This window comes from Macrotis lagotis, chromosome 5 (assembly GCF_037893015.1).
Source record: "Macrotis lagotis isolate mMagLag1 chromosome 5, bilby.v1.9.chrom.fasta, whole genome shotgun sequence".
Lineage (NCBI taxonomy): Eukaryota > Metazoa > Chordata > Mammalia > Peramelemorphia > Peramelidae > Macrotis > Macrotis lagotis.
In genome coordinates this window covers 7,283,493-7,303,952 of record NC_133662.1, presented here as the reverse complement: position 1 = coordinate 7,303,952, position 20,460 = coordinate 7,283,493, and the positions used below count along the sequence as shown (strand labels likewise).

At 34.8% G+C, this 20,460-nt stretch overlaps 1 long non-coding RNA gene across 1 annotated transcript in view; it reads right to left on the bottom strand.

Moving 5' to 3' along the window:
- The window catches only part of LOC141523440 (uncharacterized), a 41,641-nt gene extending 26,272 nt beyond the window's left edge, over positions 1 to 15,369 (bottom strand). The window contains exons 1-2 of the long non-coding RNA XR_012478487.1: positions 15,251 to 15,369; positions 10,667 to 10,775 (exon numbers count right to left, since the gene is read on the bottom strand). This is a non-coding gene — a long non-coding RNA (uncharacterized LOC141523440). The remainder of the gene's footprint in view (positions 1 to 10,666; positions 10,776 to 15,250) is intronic.
- Positions 15,370 to 20,460: the final 5,091 nt, after the last annotated feature.

Sequence of the window (20,460 nt, the reverse complement as noted above, 5' to 3'; positions counted from 1 at the left end):
TTTGAATTTCCAAGATTATTAATTTATTAAGCAATACTTGCCAGATTGCATAACAAATCAGGACCACTGATCTTTTGCAATTTTGGAAATAAGAATAGATGGGAGAAGTGTTTTTTTTTATATTAAGATAATAAACTAAAGGAAAACAATTAGCCAGGAAACAAAATTAGATAATGTAATTTCTAAACAAAGGAAATATTAAGGACTATCCAAGGATTCTACTCCCCCCATATATCTGTACCAGTCAAAAGAATATGGAACAATAACTGATTCACCAGTACTAGTTTAGTTTTCAGATAAAATATTTCTTAGAAGAAAATTCCTTGCATCAGTCTTTGGATCTGACTGTTATTTAAGCATCACGTAGAGGTGGATCACTTCCCTGTCTTGCAGGACTAGAATCAAATAGTGCAATACAGTTTTTTCTCAATTTCAAAAATTAAATTAAGTACTTTTATATGCCTGGAATTAGACTAGATCCATAAGTATTTAAAAAGAGAAGTGAGCTACCTCCAAAATTGAATCACAAGATGAAGTCAGGTCCAGCCAAGATGGCGGAGAGAAGATAGGTACTGTGTTAAGTGCTCCTCTTTCCCCTAAAAAACAACATGAGAGAAACTTCTTAATAGAAATTTGATCAACAAAACCCAGAAAGAGAAGCTAAGGGGGAAGAACACCAATGAGAAGGTTTGTCTCAGGGGAATGTGGGTGAACCAGGAGACAGGAGCAGAGAGTTAGCACTGGGACAGCAGCTAAGGGAAGCTAGGGGGTCAGCCTCAGTTGTAGAGACTTCAGTGAGTGGCGGGTGAGAGATCCAGCCTTAGCTGCTGAGTCTTTGGCCAGGGGGAGAGGGGCTACAGGAGGGTGAGTTCCAGCACAGAGTCTCAGAGCACACCTGGAGAGCAATCAGCTGGGCCCGGGGACCTGAGCACCATACTTTCAGCTGAGCCCTTTGCCACAGGGCAACAGAGTTCACTCAATGGAAAGAGTATAACTCCCTCCCCCAGGGCTCAACATATTGATCAAGGCCAACTCAGGCCCTGAAGCTGAGGGGCACAAACATTCCAGAGAAAGCAATCAGCACATCTTACTGGCTGACCCTTGTAATTACTAAGTCAAGTGAATAAAGCCTCTAGCATCTTCAGAAACAAACCTTTGAGAGACAACTCCCCTCCAACACAAGATGCTAAAAAGATGAAGAAATGCCAAGAGAAAAGGGGGGCCCATAGAGAAATTCTTGGAAGAAACAAATTCTAACCCAGAGAGATCTATATTTCTGAGGAGAATAAGAATTGATCTCCAGCCCAGAAAGAGTTCCTTGAAGAAATCAGGAAGGAATTTAAAAATCAATTGGAAAAATTGGGGAAAAAAACTCAGGAGAAAATCAATAGGTTGCAAGATAAAATTAACATTTCACAACAAGAAAACAAATCTTTGTAAAATATAATAGGACAAATACAAAATGAGACTAACTCTCAGATCTTCAATTGGGCAAATGCATGAAGAAAATGATTCTCTCAAAACTGGGCAAATTGGGCAAATAGAAAACTCCTTCAAAAATAGAATTGACCAACTGGAAAAGGAGTTGCAAAAGATAAATGAAGAAAAATCTTATTCCCTAAAAAAAGAATGGAATTGGTGGAAACTAATGACTTCATGAGACAGAAAGAGCCTATTAAACAAAACCAAAAGATCAAAAAATAGAAGAAAATGTAACATACCTCATCAGCAAAACCACTGACCTCAAGAACAGATCAAAAAGGGACAACCTGAGTATTGTAGGTCTTTATGAAAACATTGAAGACAAAAAAAGCCTGGACTTAATATTACAGGATTTAGTGATGGTAAATTGCCCTGATATCATGGAACCAGAGGGTTCCACATAGAATACATCGATCCCCTCTGGAGAGAGATCCTAAAATGAAAACACCAAGGAATTTTGTGGCAAAATTCCAGAACTATCAGATAAAAGGAAAAATCCTGCAAGTAGCCAGAAAGAAAAAAATTTAAATACCAAGGAGTCACAGTAAGGGTTATACAGGTCCTGGATGTAGCAACATTAAGGGATCGAAGGGCCTGAAATGAGATATTACGAAGGGCAAGAGAGCTTGGAATGTGGCCAAGAATCTGCTACCCGGCAAAGCTGAGCCTTCTCTTCCAATATTTCATGATGAAAAGATTAGAGCTAAATAGAAAATTTGGACATCAAATAGGAGGCTCAAGAGACACATGAAAAGGGTAAAGAAAAAAGGGTAATGAAAAAAAGCTGCTATCTAATAAGATGAAACTGGCTATATACCCACTTGGAAGAAAGAGTCTCATAACTCTTGAGAACTGTAACTCTATTAGAGAGAATATACTTAGCCAGAAGTGATGGACACTCATAGCTTTTCTGTGACTCAGAGAGAATGATTTAAAAACAATACCTCCTTAAAAGGGGGGGACAGTAAGGAGATGGGAAGATGGAGGAGACTGAATGGGGTAAATCTCCTTACATCAAGAGCTACAGAAGATGTATTGTAATTGAGGGGAAGAAGAGAGGAGATAAGAACCACCTGAATCTTCATCTCATCAGACTTGGCTTAAAGTTAACTTAGACACTAAGTTAAGTTAAGAAATTTATCTTACCTTTCAAGAATTAAAAGGGAAGAAGAGGAGGGAGGACAGGGAGTGGGAGAAAAAGGGGGACTAACAGAAGGAAGGGAAGAAGGGGGAAAGGGAAAGCGGAAAGAAAGGGGAGGGGGTTGATATAAGAGGCCAAACACAATGAAGGTAGTGGTATTCAGAAACAAAACAAACACTGGGGAATATGGATAAAGAGAGAAAAAAGGGGGAAAATACAAACAGAAGGAAGATGGCATGGAGGATAATAAAGAGTTAGTAATTATAACTTTGAATGTGAATGGGATGAACTCTTCCTTAAAACATAAGCAGATAGCAAGGTGGACTAAAAACCAGAATCCTACAAGAAACTCGTTTGAGACATACACACACACACACACACACACACACACACACACACACACACATATACACATACAGAGAGAGTAAGGTAAAAGGTTGGAATAAAATATATTTTGCTTCAGCTGAAGTGAAAAAAGCAGGGGTAGCAATCTTTATCTCAGACAAAGCAACTGCAAAAATAGATAGCTTTAAAAGAGATAAGGAAGGAAACTATATCTGCCTAAAAGGTACCATAGACAATAAAATAATTTCAATACTAAATAGGCATGCACCCAATGGAACAGCATCCAAATTCTTAGAGGAGAAGCTGAACTAGCTACAGGAAGACATAGATAGCAAAACTCTACTAGTGGGAGACCTCAACCTCCTACTCTCAGATTTAGATAAATACAGCATAAAATAAACAAGAAGGAAATTAAGGGGGGGGTAAATAGATTGTTAGAAAACCTAGATATGATAGACCTATGTAGGAAACTGAATGGGGATAGAAAGGAATATACATTTTTTTCTGCAGTACATGGCACTTACACAAAAATTGACCATATACTAAGGCATACAAACCTAATGATCAATTGCAGAAAGACAGAGATAGTGAATATACCTTTCTCAGATCATAATACAATAAAAATCATATGCAATACTGGGTGAGGGAGATATAGAGCCAAGACTAATTGGAAACTAAATAACCACATTTTCAAGAATGAATGGAGTAAGCAACAGATTATAGAAAGAATTATTTCATCCAAGATAATGACAATAATCAAACAACATACCAAAACCTATGGGATAAAAAACTCAAGGTGCTGACAGGGGATATATTATATCTTTAAATGCTTACATGAATAAATTAGAGAAAGAAGAAATCAATGAACTAAATATGCAACTAAAAAAATTAGAGAAAGATAAAATTAAAAACCCCAAATTAGAAATTCTAAAAATTAAAGAAGAAATTAATAAAATCAAAAGCAAGAAAACTATTGAACTAATAAATAAAACCAAGAGCTGGTTTTACCAAAAAAGCAATAATACTGTTAAACTTCTGCTCAATTTGATTTTAAAAAAAAGAAAGAAGAAAGCCATATTGCTAGTATCATAAATGAAAAAAGGTGAACTCACCACCAATGAGGAGGAAATTAGAGCAATAAATTGGGATTATTTTTCCAAGCTCTATGCCAATAAATTTGACAATCTGAGTGAAATGGCTGAATATTTACAAAAATATAAGTTGTCCAGATTAAATGAAGAGGAAATTAAAAACCTAAATAACCCTTATAAAAAGAAATTCAATAAGCCAATATTGAACTCCCTAAGATAAAATTTGCAGGACTAGATGGATTCACAAGTGAATTTTATCAAACATTTAAGGAACAATTGGTTCCAATACTATATAAACTCTTTGGAAATGTAGGTGAAGATGGAACTCTGCCTAACTCTTTCAATGACACCTATATGGTGCTGATACCTAAACCAGGAAGAGGTAAAACAAAGAAAGAAAATTATAGACCTATCTCCCTGATGAATAGAGATGCAAAAATCTTAAATATAATCTTAACAAAATGATTACAAGTTAACACTAGGATAATACATTATGATCAAGTAGGATTTATTCCAGGAATGGAGGGTTGGTTCAATATTAGGAAAACTGTTGTTATAATTAATCTCAGCATCAATTCAAGCAAATCTTTCCAGGCTTCTCTGAAATCCTATCCCTCCTGGTTTCTAATAGAACAATAGTGTTTCATAATATATATATATATATATGTATATATATATATATATATATATATATATATATATATATATATATATATGCCACAATTTGTTCATTCATTCACCAATTGATGGACATCCCTTGATTTCCAATTCTTTGCTACTACAAACAGAGCAGCTATCAATATTTTTGAACAAGTGATTATTTTACCCTTTTTCATGATCTCTTCAGATTATAGACCCCAGTATCTAGATTAAAGGGTATGCACATTTTTTTGCCATTTAGGTATAAATCCAAATTGCTCTATCAACAACATATTAGTAACCCAGATTTCCCACATCCCTTTCAATATTGAACATTGTCCTTTCTGGTAATTTGGTGAATCTGATAGGTGTGCAATGGTTCCTTAGAGATACTTTAATTGCATTTCTCTAGTCAATAACAATTTAGAACAATTTTTGATATGATTTAGTTTAGCTTTGGTTTCCTCATCTGTAAATTAACTTTACATATCCTTAGGGTAGAGCCAAGATGGTGACAGGAGAAGAGCCTCTCTTAGGTGCTGTGTCCATAATATTACAAAAATCTTTAAATTATGCCTTTAACTAAATTTTCAAGAGACAGAACCCAAGGAAAGGTCAAATGAGGCAATTCTCCAGACCAGGGTAACCTGGCAAATAGTGAAAAGGCTCCAGCTCCACTGGGTTAGAGGGGTGACCTGCCAGAATAAAGAAACTTCAGGTTCCTGGAGGCAGCCCCAGAGTGCCTAAGAGCCATGGCTCATGGCAGTGGGGGCAGTTTCCTGACCTATACCCAGGGGAGCACTGGGCACAAATTGGAGGATCAGTGGAGGGGACTTCTGCCAGAGCAAGCATGAGAAGTCAGAAGCCATGCAAAGCCCAGGCCCTCAGGGCAGTTGTGGCAGTCAACAGCAACCACAAGGCAGCCCAGATCCAGGAAAAGGATGCAGGCATGGAGCTGGTAAGAAAAAGTCCCTAGCCAACTGAGCCTTGTGTGCTCAGCCCACCGAATGTAGGGGAGTGGAGAGAGACTTCAGAGGTCTGTCCTCTGTACCTGGAACAAGACTCTGGGGCTCTGACCACATTCAGATTCTGATCACAGTCTAGGCCCTCCCCAAGAACAAGGACCCCCCCCCCAGGCCTGTGGCTTGGGAAACACAGACCAGGAGGGAAGTTAGAGCTTTACACACTGAGATCCTTATAGAGAGGTGTCCCAATAATACTCAAAAGCTCAGGAAGCACCCCCAAACCAGGCACAGACTGGAGAAATGAATGAACAGAGAAAAAAGAGGAACATCATTGAGAAATGCATTGTCTATGATCCCAAGAAGGATCAAAATAGTCAATCTGAAGATGAGGAAGTACAAGCTCCTGCATCTAAGGACTCCAGGAAAAATGAAAATTGGGCCCAGGCTATGACAAAGTTCAAAAAAGATTTTGAAAATCAAGTAAGGGAGATAGAAGAAAAACTGGGGAAAGAAAAGAGAGAGAGATATATACAGGAAAAACATGAAAAAAGAAGCCAGCAGCTCAGTCAAGAAGATCCAAAAAATGCTGAATGAAATACCATGTTAAAAACCAGAATAGGTCAAATGGATAAAACAGTTCAAAAAGTTATTGAGGAGAAGAATGCTTTGAAAAGCAGAATTGACCAGATGGGAAAAAAAGATAAGAAAGCTCCCTGAGGAAAACAAATCCTTCAGATATAGAATGGAACTGAGAAGCTGCTGGTTTTATGAGAAATCAAGACACAATACTTCAACACCAAAAGTATGAAAAATTAGAAGAAAATGTGAAACATTTCATTGAAACAACAACTGATCTGGAAAAAAAATTAAGGAAAGATAATTTAAAGATTATTGGCATACCTGAAAGTCATGATCAAGAAAAGATCCTTGACCTCATTTTTAAAGTATTCCTACAGATAAATTGCCCAGATATCCTAGAAGCAGAGGGAAAAATAGAAATTGAGGGAATCCACTGATCTCCCCTGGAAAGAGATCCAAAAAAAAACCAACTCCCAGGATTATAATAGCCAAGTTCCCTACAGAAAGAGAACTCTAGCTTAGGAGAAATGGTGCCACTATTGAAATGTGTACTGGGCAAGTTGATGTGAATGCTAAATGGCAAGTAATTGGAAATACTGAACTCTTGGTGGTGTTGGTATACTATTAAAGATTATTTTCTAATTGTCAGTTTCAGTGCCTTCCAACCAATTAGAAAGTGTTGGTGGCCAAGAGTGCAAGACATTTACTACTGAGATATACTGTATTTTCACTACTTCTTTCCTTAGAAAAAATTGCAAACTTTCTTCCAATGAACATTTTATAGACCTGAATTACAATAAAGAAGCACATGTTAGAGGTCTTGTTCTCAATAAAGAAATGATCTGGTTTAGGGATTATTTTTCTATCTTTCTTTGCATGTTTGTTGAAAATGCAGCAGTCTTTGGGTTTGGCCTGATTTTTGAAGAAATTTTTTTTAAATCTTTCTCTCCCCTACCACTCCCTGCCTTTTTTTTGAAAGAAAATTATCACCCTACAATGTGAGATCCCTTTACTTCTTTTTTTTTAGGTTTTGGCAAGGCAATGGGGTTAAGTGGCTTGCCCAAGGCCACACAGCTAGGTAATTATTAAGTGTCTGAGACCAGATTTGAACTCAGGTAATCCTGACTCCAAGGCTGGTGCTTTATCTACTACACCACCTAGCCACCCCTGATCCTTTTACTTCTGCAGCATAGAAGCAAATGAAGGTAAGTCCCTTGGTAAGAAATATTTGAGTAAGAATTCATTCAAGAATAGACATGGTCTGCACAGATAGCTGAAGGAAATAGGAAGTGGCTCAGTCTGGCAGCTGGTACTTTTTGGGAAAACAAAAAGGAAAGCAGATTGCAGTACTGATCTCTTCTCATAGAAAACTGTAAGTATCATATCATGGTCCATTGTCCAATAGTATTAGAAAAATAAGTTGGCTGTTCATATAGCTAAAACTCAGTTTATCTGACCAAAATCCAGGATTATCTCCACTGTCTCTGCAGTGAGAAGATAATGAAAAGGATGGACCATGTACCACTCTTTTTCTTAGCTAGTTTGAGTGTTTTGTTGTTCAGTACATTGTAGTGTATTTTGAAATCTTTTTCTGCTAGGCTATCTTCTTTCATGCTTTTTCCCTTCGTAATCTTTACCTTTTCTTTTTGTCCAGTTGAATTTGATTATTCTTTCTAACCTTGTATAATATTCCCTTGGTATTTTGATTGGTGTGGCACTGAATAAGTAAATTACCTTAGGTAGAATAATCATTTTTATTTTATTACCTTAGCCTTCCAAGAAAAATCATAATTTCTCCAATTGTTTGTATTTTACTTTGTGAGAAAAGTATTTTGTAATTGTCATCATATAGTCCATGTATATGTCTTGAATGCTAGACTCCCAATTATTTTCTTCATTTTACTAAGACCTTGTGTTGGGGAGAGGCTGGTTCACAGAGGTATGGTGTTGGGATCCCTAGAGGTTTTACTCACTGAGTGTAATATCTCCAGCTGGCCAGTAGGTTGTGCTAGAGGTTTTGCTAACTGAGTGCAGTATCTCCAGCGGCCCAGCAGGGGGTGGTAGAGATTTTGCTCACAGTGTAATATCTCCAGCTGACCAGTAGGGAGTGCTGGTTACTTTCTCTGGAGTGTCTGTGACCTTGATCGAGGCCCTTTCCTTTGGCCTGGAGGGAGCGGTTGAAGCTGTTAAATACTTTTGTCTTTGATCAGTGGTGGACTATAGCCTAGGGTGAGGTAATCTCTCTCCCTATTGACAGCTGAGGTGGTAATCTGCTGCTCACACAACTGCTTCTGGGGCAGAAGTAGTCTGAAATTGTGTTTGTTCTGGGAAGAAGCTTCAGCTGAAATGGAGGTATGCACTGAGTTCCTCCTGACCAGAGGGCCCAGGGATCATTGATTGCAACTCTGCTGCACAGGAATTCTCCCTCCAGCTCCACCAGCAAGCTCCAGACAGTCAGAGCCACAACCAGTTCTTCTGCTCCCTAGTTGACCCAAGCCCCCTCAGTAGAACAGGTTCTAGCCCTGCTACTGATCAAGTCAGTCGGGTTCTTGGGCCCTCAGGCTCTGGGCTTCAGTCCTGCCACTAATCAGGTTAATCCAGGCTCCCAAGCTCTCATCCTATCTTGTGCTCCTAACAGAGTCCTCCCTCTGCGCCTAGACTCACCCAAGATCTCAGAAAACAAATCCTGAGTTAGATGTTCTTCTCCTGGCTTTTCTTTCTGGGTTTTGTCTGTCAGATTTCTGTTAAGAGGTTTGTTTCATATTATTTATGAAGGAAGATAAGGAGACTTTAGAACTGTGCTTGTCTTCTCTCCACCATCTTGGCTGGAAGTGTCCCAATTGTTTTCTGATGTCTACACATACTTTCAGTGGCTTTTCTTTTTTTTTTTTAATCTCTCCTTACCAAGTTTTCTTGGTCATATATAGAAATGCTGGGTGATTTTTATGGATTTATTTTATATCCTGAAAATTTGTTAGAATTGCTTATTGTTTCCAACCAGTTTTTAAGTTGATTTTCTAGAATTCTCTTAGTATATCATCATATCATCTGCAAAGAATGATAGTTTTGTCTCTTTATTACTCTAGTTTGATATTCTTGTCATATTGCTTTAGCAAGTATTTCTAATACAATATTAAAAATTAGTGGTAATAATAAACATCTCTTGTTGAAGGGGTTAGAAAACTTAGAATACTAATGCACTATTAACTTATTTTGGTCTCTTATTGATCTTTTATTTTTCCAAATGCATGTTAGGAAAGTTTTCCAACATTCATCCATAAGCATATGTATATTTTTAAGTTTCAAAATTTACTTCCACTCTCCCTTCCCATTCTCCTCCACTCAGCAGAAAATAGTCAAAATAATATTGTACATACACATTTGAGTTAAACATGTTTATAGATGAGTCTTTTTTTGTTGTTTTTTGTTTTAGTTTTGTTTTCTGTTTTAATTTTTTTTCATTCTCTGGATGGGGATGGCATTTGCCATGGACTGTCTAGTAGGCTTAACTGCTGAGAGAAGCTGCATCCATCAGGGTTGATAATCTCATGATGTTGCTGTTAATGTTAAAAGGCTGGGAGTCAAGGACTAACCTGAGAAGGAAGACAAATAATCTGAAAGCTAATGAGTTATATCAAGCCTCTTGTCTCATGTCCTAAGAGGAGAATGAAGGGGATCTACAATTTCTGCTATAAACCAAGTTTTATGCCAAATATTTACAAATATTACCTCAGTTGATCCTCACAATAACACAGGCACTGTGAAGGGCTCTATTTTAGAATTGAGGAAATTGAGGAAGTCAGATTGATTTGCTCAGGGTCCCACAATTAATAAGTATCTGAGTCTAGATTTGAACTCAGGTCCTCCTGACTCTAGACCCTGTGTTCTATCTACTCTGCCACCTAACTACTTATCATTATTCTTATTCATCTTTATTAATACTTATTAATATAATATTATTAATCTCATTCTATAAATGAGGAAACAGATTCAGGATGGTCAAGTGATTTGACCATGATTACATTACTAGTACATGATAAAGTCATGATTTAAAAACTAAACCCAAAGACTCAGGATTATCCAGCATCAATGTGATCTGTTTTATCCTAGAAAAAAAAGAATGAATTGAGAACAGCACAGAAAGGGGTTGACAATATACATTCAAAACCACAAAATTTCAACCCTACCACACCCAGAACCAGAGAAAGATTTGCTTCTCAGATAATCAATTAGAGAAATTTTCATTTTTTCCTCCAGATCTTGTTGCCTCTTCAGGTGTAGAAGACACAACACAGTCTCCTGGTAGGTGGAAACCCACAAGACTTTGAAAGGTCTAGCCCTGATCAGCCACGACAGTGTCACTAGGAAGAGGTTTATGTGTCAATAACTGATTTCATGGTACTTGTGACTAAACGAACACTTACCTGTGGTTTTTGTGACCTATAGGTGTATAACTGCTGAAAGGTATCAGACAGCTTAAAGGTCATGAAAGTATGAGATTTTTTTCTGCTCCATTTGCTTAGCAGCTGGGTCCTAAATCAGAAAAGGAAGAAGGATTTGGCAGCTACTCCAATGTACCAGTTCTGGGGTTGTTACCTCTCTGTGCTGATTTAGGAAATCAGTAAATGATTTTTAGCATCAGTCTCTCTCTCTCTCTAGACTTAGAAAATAAAATGCAAATCTTTCCATTTAGAGAAATCTGATTTCTTTTTACTGAAATCTCCTATACCTGATGATGTTTCTCACTTGTCCTGTCCTGACTCAGTAGATCACTTAGTATTTGACTAATGTAAATTCTAGGGTCACCTGTTCTTTAATATTTTTTCCAACATAGAACAGGGAATAACAGTAGCCCTAGGACTCACCTCAAGGCTACTTAGTGATAAAAATTGCTTACATTTATGTAGTGCTTCATGCTTTTAAATTGCTTTAAATATATTACTTCTTTGGTCCTTAATTTTATTACTTCTTTTATTGTCTTAGTAATCTATTTGAAGTAACATGTTCTCTTTCTCTCTGTCTTTGTCTTTCTCTCTCTCTCTCTCTCTCTCTCTCTCTCTCTCTCTCTCTCTCTCTCTCTATCTCTATCTCTCTATCTCTCTATCTCCCCTCCTTCTTTACCCTTTCCAACCCTTCTCTCTCTCACACACACACATATCCACACTGAGGAATTGATTATGTCTACAGTATAGCTCTTCTGACTTGTCACTACCTAATGATCTAAATTTGAATGAGCATGTTGCAGTTTTTATAAGATAAAATTTCAAGATCAAGATTACTATTACTTAGAGAATCAGTTGATCAATCAGGAGAATTTACTTATTCAACAGTTTTCATATATGCAGAATTATTTTTGGTTCTGTCAAACACTGAAGCTAGAAAAGCCTACACTCATCCAGTTTTCAAAAGTCTTTTTGGATCATCTCATAGGAGCAATAGTTAAACATAAGATTCTGTGTGGTTATCTGCAGAATTGTGAGGAAAAATTAAAAATATTATGGGGCAAAGTGAACTAGGACTGGGATAATTAGATACAGAAGTACAAACTGGCCAACTCCCCCATAGTCAGGTCCAGCAGATCTGCCCATTCAGAGTTCTTAGATTCCTCAGGGGTTTTGGAATATCTTTTATCTGATGGATAGCCTAGAGTCTGAAATGGCTGTGTCCTCCATACACCATTCTCAAAACTTTGACATTATTTAATTTAAAGGAGAGTTATTTAAGTCCTGGGGCAGAACTAAGATAGCAGCATGAAGTTAGCATGCTCCCGGAGTTTTTCCTTACACAATGCTATTTAAAGCCTATATGGAGTTCCTACAACCTAATCAATTAAAGTAGGTTTGACACAGCTATGATCATCAATATCAGATTAATATTATAAAGATTTAACTTGTGCATAAAAGTTTTTCAAAGTAAGGGAAGTTTACACTTTCATCACAATGTTTTTTTTAATTTAATTTATTTTGAATTTTACAATTTTTCCATAATCTCACTCCCCCCCCCCCAGAAGGCAGTCTGTTATATCACAATGTTTCTAAACGTCACTTTTCCTTGGTCAAAGTAAGGAGACTAAGATTTTTAGAGTGACTAAGCTTTCTAAGTCAGATAGGGAAAATACATAAAGTACTCTTATTATCATGAAATTTGACCAGACCTTTAAAGTTAACTCAATATCGTCTTTAGCCATATCACTAGAAATAATCCTAAATAAATACTTCATTTGAGTAGCACTGACAAATTTGTCGTATATCTTCCACCTTAACATATAAATATATCTTTAGAAGAAACACGCATAACAATTACAATCGCACAATTACAGCCCCATGTTGTGCAAGAATTTTGCCAGAATTCTATATGACTGATACTCTTGAAACAGAAATAGATTTCTGTTATATTCTTTATGTATAAAATATTCTTAGTTTAATATTTCCACTACTACATTAATTCAAACTAAAAATTTCACAATGTTTATAAAGTCAAGTAATCTTGTCAAATTCTTTTCAAATTTAGGCTTTAAAGAGCACATGGGTAACCCATTTATTATCAAATAAATTAATTAGAATTACCAATTCAATGTCTTAAACTTTATTAAATACCCATCCAGAGTTCCATGCAGAAAATTGCATCAAAAATATTGAATTTCCTAATTTAAAAAAACATGTAGAATTACAAGGAAATGATATTTTTAAGGACATAAATTATTAAGGAAATAAAAAGGAAACATTATATTAAGCATTATACAGTTATATGACTTTCACTGTGATCAAGGAAGTCCCCTTTATAAATCCTATATCTTAGACTAAATTTCACTTAACATAAGACCAAAATAAATTATACCTAGATTTTCCAGCTTATTGCAGAAATTTGAATTATAATTTCTTTTTTACAGATTAGACAACTTGACTTAAAAACCACTTACAAGTTACCTAATATTATTATGATACTAAATTTCAATTTAACATTAGTTTTACATATGAACTATAATGGATCAATTTCACATTCTACCTTTAAAGACATTGTTTTACTAAATTCCTAATTTTTAAAAAAAACTCAGAGATTTTCCTGTCAAAGAGTTCCAGGTCTCTTGTTCCCTCATGTTCAATAACTACAAAAATGTCTAGGACATATGCAGTGGCTTATGCTACTGTAGAATGGCACAAATGGCCTCTCTGGCCACCCCTGAAGAAACTAGACTGTTTAAAATTTCTTTGAGGTCAAGTCTATTAAGACTGGTCAGAGAATCACATTTTTAAATTCCTTCATATTTAATTTGTGAGAGAATCTGTCCTTTAATAATAATTCTAGCTATTACATTTATCAAATATTTCTATATATTAGAATATTTAGGACATTCAAAATAACATAATCACAATGCTACATTTTAAAAGTTTAAAGCTTCTTAAGTTAATATATATTTAGTAATGCATAAAAGATAAGTCCATACATATGATTATTTTAAAAAGAGATCACATAACTTGAATACATTTCTTAACTTAGATACTCTTGTTCCTTTTTCCTTTTGGACTAAAAATTTTCTTTCTGAAAACAAACCAACTTGCTGCTAACAAGATGTATTTATTTCAAACTTTTTTTCCTGGTTTAAACCTGATTTACTAAATAATTTATAATGTGACAAGAATCTGTGACTAGAAATAAACTTAGTTGCCCATGGATTTTATTGACCAACTGTTGTCAAATTGTTTTATATATATAAATTAGCATTCTAAGTTATGTATGTATATAAATATGTATGTATATAAATATATATGAATATGCATACATTCAAAACAGATAATATCAGAACAAAATTTTACAGCTTCCAACTTCTATTTTGTTCTTTTATTCTTTTTTTTTTAAGCTTTTGAAAGGCAAATGGGGTTAAGTGGCTTGCCCAAGGCCACACAGCTAGGTAATTATTAAGTGTCAGACTGGATTTGAACCCACCAACTTCTATTTCGAAAGCAAATTCTAGTAACTTCCTCAGAACTTCTCAAACAAGAACTGCACTCATTTTCATGATGCTATAATTCATTCTATCCCAAACATGAGAACATCCTAAAACCATTTCAAATCTGAGTTCCACACTCCTAAAAAGATTTCATAATTTTATACATATATATTTACATACACTATATGTATAAAGTTATGAAATACAAAACACAAATACAAAAACTTTCAATATCTATTCAGATTTACCTCCTTCATGTTATGGTCTTCCTCAAGAATGAAGGACAAACAGTGTTATTGTTATTATTATCATTATCATTATTATTATTATTATTATTATCATTGGTCTTATTATTATTATTCAAATTCTGATAAATCACTTACATAATATTTTCATATTTCTTCCTGTCTTGAAAGACATTTATTTTAAAATTAAAAATGCAGATTTTTGAAATTTTTAAATGGATTCATCTTTCATATATAATTTACAGTTACATTCTAAATTTCTACAATATACCTTTCAAATCAACAGGAATTTTTATATTAAATAATCCATAATTTTTCAATTTGTAATATACTCAGTCAAAATCTAAATATCTCTAGTATTTTGAGTCCAGTTTTGTTAAAAACAAATTTTGTGTTTCAAAATAGCAACAAACCTGCATTATTTTTTTTTAAGATTTTCAAAGAGAGAGAGGTAAGATATTAGGAAAACCTCTCATGTGAATGAGGTAAGACAAAAAAGAGAGATATAAGAGAGAGAACTGTGCAGTCTAGTTTTCAGAGCAAAATTTAAGAAATAAATATGCCATTTTTAACCTAATCTAGGAATAGGAAAAGTAGACTTTCTCTCCTCAAAACTGTAATTTCTGACAATATAATCCATGGTGTCTAAATTACAAATTTTAAGTGAGAAAATCTAATTCTTCCTTATCATTTTACAGTTGAAACAAATTACAGAAGTGAAATGAAAGATGACTAGAAGCCAACTTCCCAGGCAGGGAAAACAATAGTACTAGTCAATAGCAAAGATGAGCAGAGGAACAAATAAACACAGGTACCTGAACATACTCCAAAAACGAAGCATTACCCAAATGAACTCACATATCTGGTGCCAAAGACACAACCCTAAAAACCATCAAAATAGAGTGAGGCACCCAAACTAAGGCTCTCACACAGTGGGGTGTTGGCAAATCAAGAGAAGAACCCGGAGCCTAAATCAGAGGAAATTCTCAGAGGCAAGAATTTCAGTAACCAGAAGAATTCAGAGGCCTTAAACCATGGATTCTTACCAGAGAAAAGAACTTCAGAATACCAAGGTAAAATCCAGAAAATAGTTCATCTTCAGGCAAAACAAAAATTCAAAAATAGAGCAATTAAGTTGAAAAAGTAGTCGATTGATTTTATTTCAAAACCAGCTTTGGTTAGATTCAAAATTTGTCCTAGTTGTTTTAGAAATCCCACATCCAAAATATTCCAGCATCTTGATCATTATTCTTTCTGAGATTGTAATCACCATAAGGGGAGATAATCAATGACTCTTATAAAGCTCTTATAAAGTAAAGGTTGAATACTGTTTTAAAGAAATCCATCTTTTTACCATGAACATAACTGTGAAAAACAGTTATTATAATTTACCATTATTGCTATTATTATTTTACTTAGACAGCAGTTTTTTGTCAGTTGCATTAGATCCCCTAAGGTGCTTTCAAACTCATACATTCTAGGTGTCCCCTAGAAACTGATCATTTCCACATAAGCATTATGTTTATATCAGAAGCTGACAATGCTCAGTTATCAGAGGCTAAATTAGAAATTTAGAACTAGAAAAGATTTCAGAGGTCACCCAGTCTAACCATGATAACTATATTGATGAATAAAACTGAAGTCTTAAAGAGATGAAGGAACTAGCTCACATAGGAAATAAGAAAAGGCATCAGTTCTCTGATTTCATTTCTAATAATCTCTCCATTAAAGCAGACTCTGGTACCTAATCATTGAGTTCAGACACATCTATGAGGCACTCCAAAGGCATTAGAGTAATAAGCATAAAAGTTAAAAGTTGCTTTTTCCCCAGAAGAACAAAACTCTTTTTCACCAAACCAATCTGTCATCCAATAAATATTTATTAAGTGCTTCCTTTGTGCTAGGACTGTACTGAGTACAGTAGATCCAAAGAAAAGTAAAAAAAACTGACAGAGGCTTGTAGTCTAATGGCAAATAAAACATAAATAAATAAGCACATACAAGGTTCAGACAGGACAGAAGAAAGGACCACTTTAGAAGTAAACAGTAGAGCATGTTCAGGGAGAGGACTAGGAAAGAACTTTCCCCAGATGATGGTGCTTGAACAATAACAAAAAAATCCACCCATTACAAAAACAAAGAAACAAATATTAGACAAGATGTAATTAAAAGTGAATACCCAGGTACAAATTACTTCCCTTCTTCCATTATACTGTTTTAATAAGTACTTATTTCAGATAATACTTTATAGTATTTCAAATTGTTTGTAGTATTTACTTTCTTGGTCCAGGAAAGTTTCTAATGCTATAGTTCTCTTTTTAATTTCCTTTTTTCTGACCAAGAGAAAAAGAAGAACATATTTCAAATACTGAGTCTCTTAACTTTCATGATGGTTACTTTTCATTGAAGAAAAGTAGTTCATGGCAACTTTGTCACAGATGACAAATTAATACACAAAACTGAAAAATAAATTTATATGTTAATAAATGTAGCCACTTATTAGGGTTCTAGATTTACATAAACCAGGTTCAGTCTTGAAGTTTTTCCTTGAATGTCTCTGAATCATGCTCTATCTCTGTGAATTTCAGTTTTTCATGTACAAAACTGATAATGGTGATCGTCCTTCTTGCTTGAAGAGGATCAAAATGGCATCACTATGTTGGGGCCAAGGTCCAGTGTAGCTGACCATGGATGATCAGACTTATGTGACCTTGGAAGGCTCTAGTACAGTTTGTACACAAATGCAAAATAACCCACCTACAAAATTAAAGACACTCATAAACCCTTAAAGTGCCTTCCAAATCTAACATTTGGTTTGAGGTAAAGATAATACAAGACATTGTAAAGTCAATTTAATTTTATCCTGCCAAGATCAGAGATGACCTTATCTTCCCAGTCAGGGAGCACTTAAGAGTTATGTGCATCTAGCTAAACTTGTGATAAGCAAGGCTCACTGTAAATGACTGGCAGGAGGAAAACCACAAGGTGTTGAGCTTCAGCTCTAATTAACTGTAATAAGATAAACAGGATGTTAATATGTGTGGAGTTTGGTCTGACTGACTAAAATTACGCATATAAATAATGTCTGATTGGCATCTCTTGGAATGGAGCTGGAAGGAAATTCAGTGATCATCAAGTTTAGCGGCTTCTTTAATCAAATTTGCATGTAAAGATATCTATGAACTTACCAAGAAAAAAAATTTCCATCTTTATTTTCACTAATCTTTGGCTTTCTTTGTAAACTTTTGCATTCTATTTCATACATTTTATTTTTAAACTTTTTTTATTTATTTAAAGCAATGGGGTTAAGTGATTTGCTGCCACCTAGCTGTCCCCTTCTTTTATATATTTTAAAGACATTATTTTGAGAAGGGATTCATTGCCTTCAGCAGACTGCCAAAGGGATCTATTGCAAGCACACACACACAAACACACACAGACAGACAGACACAAACAGAAATACACAATTAAAAAATAGGTGAATGGATTCAACTCCATTATGCAAAAGATGAGGAAACTGAGGCCCAAAGAAGTTAAATGGTTTGTCATGGTTGCACAAGGCCTCAGGTTGTTAATAGATAACACAGAGACCTTTGACACTACACATAATCTTCTTCTCCATGATAGGAGAAAGTTCTCTAGGTTTTTGGGAAAATGCTCTCTCCTTTGCTCTTGTTGGTTACCTAACTGTTTCTTCTCAGTCTCTTTTCCTATTTCTTCACTGACATTATATATCCACTAATCATTTGTGTACCATTGTGATCTCTCTCAGTCTCTTTTTTTTATTCTTCTTCAATTCTTTCACTTAGTGATCTCTCCAGGATCCAGGAATTGAATGATCTTGTCTTTGCAGATGTTTCTAAGATTTATCTATTCAGTCTTAACCTCTCTTCCGTCCTCTAGTCTCTTTATTCCTGACTGTCTATTGGACAGTTTAAATTTCATTTCTTATTAATTTTTTTCTAATTATTTGAAATTCACTTAAACACAACAAATTCAAAACTAAATTTATTATCTTTCTCCCCCTCCAAACTCTCCCCCTTCCTAACTTTCCAATTAGTATGGAGGGTACCAGCCCCTTCCCTGTCATTCAGTTTACAAGCTAGTTATCATTATTTAATTCTCTCTAAATCAAGTCTTATCTTGCCTACCTTTTAAACATATCTCCCCATAACTCTTCTGACAGTTTCAAGATCCTAAGTCAGGCCTTCATCACCACACACCTGGATTATTGTAGTGTTATCTCTCCACACCAGTTCTTTTAAATGCATCTTCCTGAAATACAGTTCTGATCATATCAGATCCAACATCTCACTCTAGACAATATCACTTGCTGTTTTCCAAGTCTGGAACATTCTTCCTTCTCATCTATACATCCTGGCTTCCTTCAAGTCCTTAGTGAAAGTCCTATCTTCTACAAGAAGTCTTTTCTAATCCACAATTTTGGTGCCTTTCCTCCAAGATTATCTTCAATTTACTCTACACACAACTTTTTTTGCTTATTTATTTGCATAATGTCTTTCAATGAGCTACCTGGGAACAGTGACTATCTTTTGCTTTTCCTAGTATTATCCATTGTTATCTCAGTATCTGATTTGTGTATTTAATTAAGATGAGTTGGCTGCAGGGGAATTGTTAATCTTCCAACCACTTCCTTCTTTCTAATCTAAAACCTCCAGTCCCTCCCTTTTGACTTCCAAGTCTTACTTTCATCTATCAGCCTCTGACCTCCAGCATCTAGTTCCACCTTTTCATCTTCAACTCTCTGCCTTTTAATTCTAACTTCTTTCTCTGGCCTACTTTTTCTTCTTCTCACTGCCATAAAAATATTTGCAAATGTATATAATGTATGAGTAAATATCTGCTTGTCTGGAAATATCAGCCTTCACAAGATAGTTAATATTATCTGTTATTGGTCACCTCATTTTACTCCAATCCTTTACTAACACTAAACATTTCATTCCTCTCATAGTTTCTCAAAGTCTACCCTTCCAGCAATCCTTAAATCAGGCAAGGAGAATATGATAACAAACCTATCAGAAATCATGATTAAATCAATAGATGCTGAAAAAGCTTTCAACAAAATATAGCTCTCATTCCTGCCAAAAACAATAGAGAGTATAGGAATAAATGAATTTTCCCTTAGAATAATAAGCAGCATCTATTTGAAACCATCAACAAGCATTATATGCAACAGGGATAAGCTAGAGGCATTCCCAATAAGATTAGGGGTGAAACAAGGATGCCCATTATCACCACCACTATTCAATATTGTATTAGAAATGTTAGCTTCTGAAATAAGAGAAGAAAAAGAAATTGAAGGAATTAGAATTGGGAAGAGACAAACTTCTCATTCTTTTCAGATGACATGATGGTATACCTAGAGAATTCCAAAAAAATCATCTTAAAAAACTACTTAAAATTACTTAAGAAAACTACTAGAAATAGTTAGCAGGATATAAAATAAACCCTCATAAATCCTCAACATTTATACACACACACACACACACACACACACACACACACACATATATATATATATATATATATATATATATATATATATATATATATATATAGTCATATAGCAAGATACAGCAGCAAGAGCTAGAAAGAGAAATCTCATTCAAAGTAACTTCAGACAATATAAAATACTTGGAGTCTATCTGCCAAGGCAGACTCAGAAACTTTTTGAAAACAATTACAAAACATTTCTCACACAAATAAAATCAGATTTTATTAACTGAGCATGTATCAACTGTTCATGGATAGGCCAAGCTAATATAATAAAAATGACAATTTTAACAACAATTTAACAACAACAATTTAGGCTATTTATTTAGTTCCTACCAATCAAAATTCTAAAAATTTACTTTAATGAATTAGAAAAAAATTGTAAGTAAAATTCCTATGGAGAAATAAAAAGCCAAAGATTTTCAGGGATTTAATGGAAAAAAGAACAAAAGAAGGTGGCTTAATCCTACCACATCTAAAATTATATTATAAAGCATCAGTCATCAAAACT